Source organism: Rhea americana, unplaced genomic scaffold (genome assembly GCF_003343005.1).
Source record: "Rhea americana isolate MKP2758 unplaced genomic scaffold, rheAme1 scaffold_7, whole genome shotgun sequence".
Taxonomy (NCBI): domain Eukaryota; kingdom Metazoa; phylum Chordata; class Aves; order Rheiformes; family Rheidae; genus Rhea; species Rhea americana.
Window position 1 is genome coordinate 7,652,761 of NW_028186867.1, and position 3,288 is coordinate 7,656,048.

General features: G+C 44.9%; 1 protein-coding gene across 1 annotated transcript in view; it reads right to left on the reverse strand.

The window, feature by feature from the left end:
* PLCXD1 (phosphatidylinositol specific phospholipase C X domain containing 1) overlaps positions 1–1,421 on the reverse strand; it is a 19,898-nt gene extending 18,477 nt beyond the window's left edge. The window contains exon 1 of the mRNA XM_085321619.1: positions 1,332–1,421. The gene's annotated coding sequence lies outside the window, so the exon portion shown is untranslated. The remainder of the gene's footprint in view (positions 1–1,331) is intronic.
* Positions 1,422–3,288: the final 1,867 nt, after the last annotated feature.

Below are 3,288 nucleotides of genomic sequence, written 5' to 3' on the forward strand. Positions count from 1 at the left end.
AAAGCCCTGGCACTGGCCAATACTGGGGGTGACTCTTGGCAGCAGGGAGAGAGCCTTTTTGGGAGCAGTGAGCCATGAGATTAACTTTGCCAGGTGGTAAAACTGATCCTTCAGCGTTAGCAGGCCAAAACCCAGAGGAAGCAAGGTCTCAGCTGGTGTGAGCTGCTGTTGCTGCCCTGACCTCTAGGGAACCAGGACACCTTATGCACCAGCCCTTAACTGAGAAACATGAGGAGCATCTTGCCAAGCCTGAGAGAACCAGCACAAAGCACAAATAGTGAGAGTTTTCTGTGAGACCAAACCTGCAAATACAGAAATGCAAGAGCTTCAGTTCTCTTCCTCTTTCCATCTTCCTTCCAAGCATGCTGGGACCATGTGATGTACTGGAGGAGCAGCGAGGGCACAGGGCTGTTGCTTATTGAGTCTATGCAGAACCAACCCAATCAGATTTTGGTCCGATCCCTTGTGTAACACAAGCCCCAGCTCCTYACCTCACCATTTCCAAACTGAGCTACTACCTTGCATTTCAGATGTAGCATATCTTGCAGGGAGAAACTAAGGCTTGCCTGGAGGGATGAAATTACAGTTGTAAGTTAGCCCTTTTTTTGAGTTCATCTCAAACTCTACTAAGGAGAACAGTGTCTTTATTGCCATCTTCCAGACCAGGAAACAGAGGAATTCCACCATATACTACTCCCACTCCTACAGTGCTGCTTTCTAACCTGGTCCCAGTGGTCTAAGTGCAGACACTAAACAAGCTGTGAGGATGCTACTGGGGCACAAAAAATAAACAAGCACTAACATATGCAAACTTACACATAARCTAAAGGTCTTTGACATAGAGCCCCATCCTCTAACTTTTTAGGAAGCCAAGAACTTTGGGCAGGATCTCTCCCCGGCGAGGGTTATGCCCAAAGCACACCTTGCGCACGCAGGTCCCATCCAGACACTTTCAAGTGCCTTAGGCRCTGGGTGATAGCCAAATGCCACACAATTCCAGGAGGAAAACACGATTAATGAATGTTTGATGATGTAATTAAAACATTTTCTGCAGCCTACCTAGCAACTAACTAATGCCACAGCAATTACAGGAAATATTTTGATGTGAATTAAACAAACTGTCACAATGAAGAGTAAATTGCCAGTCTCACCAAACATAAAGGTAAAAGCACTCACAAACTGGAAACAATTTCAGTATTGTAGATCCAAATAGCAAGCTTGCATTTCTGGGTATGAAAAAGGACTGCAGCATTTCTGATCTACATTATAACYTGTTATTCTGTTCTTAAGGGGGAAAAGTTGCTCTCTCCCCTTTTTATCATTCTACTTACTTGGATGAATGATTTAGTTTCCATTTCAGCTCTCCAGCTCTTCAGAGAGACTTCCACACCTCTAGATCTGCCTGGGTTCCTGTAAAAAGAGGGCACTTCACACACCGAAGCAGGAAATAAATGCAAACAAGCACTGCACACTACCTGCCATTGGCCAGGGTCTGCAACGCCCAGCTCAGCTCGAGTAATAGCAGATTTTGTGAAGGTGAAGGAGGAGCGAGGGAAATGAGAAAGAAGAACAGATGCAATCCTGGTTAATTGGGGCTGCGTAAAATGCACAGATGAGACACTTAGCGGCCTGAAGACGTATTGCTTCAGGAATRACGTGCAGGCAGGGAACAGAAAAAGAAACACCAGTGCAACGCTATGTAGAGACAAATGTTCAGCTCTCCAGTGAATTTTTGCAAGCAGAGTGTCTTCTCAGCCTACCTGGGAGCTCTGTGACGTGGGGAAAGAAATATGAAACTGAAATGAAAAGAATCAATGAACGAATGAAAAGAGAAAATGACCACCTCTCCCCCTTCCCGGGGCATTCCCAAAGGGCCGCCTGCAGGGGAACTAGGCACGTGTGGGGCTCCAGGATCTCATCGCTGCCAGGACCAGYAAAACTCGGGTTACTGCAGCGCCATGCTCCTCAGTGCACGAATGTAATTCCCAGCCACTCCTTTTTCACCATCTCATTTTGCCTGAGGCAGACCAGGAGGAACGGCAGTGCTCTTGCGCAGTGCCGACATTGCCACGGTGGCAGCAGCGGCAGGACCAGGTCCCCCGGCACCTAACGGGGTTGTTCCCTTTAGCAAGCTCCAGGACCGTGAGGCCAYCTGGACTTCAGAGTTATGCCACGGTTCAGCCTGGCGTTCGTAGAGCATCTTTTTACAAAGCATCTGAGCGAGAGAATAGACACACAGCACCTTGTAAAGCTGGGCACAGAACGGACAAAATAGCGCAAAGGGCAGAGCAAGAAGTGAATAAAGAGAAGATGCTGTGCAAAGGCTGTGAGGATTTGCACTGGCATGACAGAAAGGAGCGGAGAACAGTTACTGGAGAAATATTACTGTGCTCTTCATGGATTAAAATACATTTGAAAATATTTTGGGCAAAAAAAGGTAAGCGGGAAAAATCAGGCAAAAATCAGCTTTAATTCTTAGATTATTTAGAAAGTTAAGGCTATGGGGATATGACAAAACATTAGTCGTGCTGCCTTTAGATACCACTGTGATGAATACAGTATAAGCAGATTCAGTTCTAACTATAATTCCAAAGCGAATCTGTATCAAGTAGTTGGGATTGTCTAGAAAAATGTGGCTGCAGATGATAGGAGAATTTAAAAACCATTTTTGCCTTCATTTGAGACGAACAACAGAAAACTCAGAAGTAGCCATGGAATTGAAATCCCAGAATACTCTTTTTCTGGAGGCACAAAACAGGAGCGTTCACTACAGTGAAGTGACAGTATCTGCTGAACTTGCACAGAAACAACTCTTGCAGGTCTCATCACAGTGGAAATACTCAGAAAATCTCTAGCCATCTCTCATCTGTAGCCTTTCTAGTCTGAGTTTGGGGCTCAGTCCTTCATCCGCAATGGAATTACCACAGATGTCAAGAGAGTTATTCCTGATGTAGTCCTGAGATCACAAACTCTCCAGAGGGATTTAGGAAGCCAGTAAAAGGAGGAAAGACAGGAAATTAATCAGCAAGAAATTAAGCCCTGAATAAGTATGTCTCCCAAGGCAGGGTCAAGGCAAGGATAAATTTTGCCAACATTTGCAGAAATAATGATAAGCAGATTTCAAGATGAAGAAGCTAGGGGAAGGAAAAAGCCAAAGATTTCTGACCATGGTTGCAAAATAAACGTCTACATTAAAAAGACTGGTAGTAGAGTTCAAAAACATTGGAGAAAGAAGAATTTCTTGCCCTGAAGGAGTTTTTCAGATTTTGAAGCATTCAGCAATAAGAA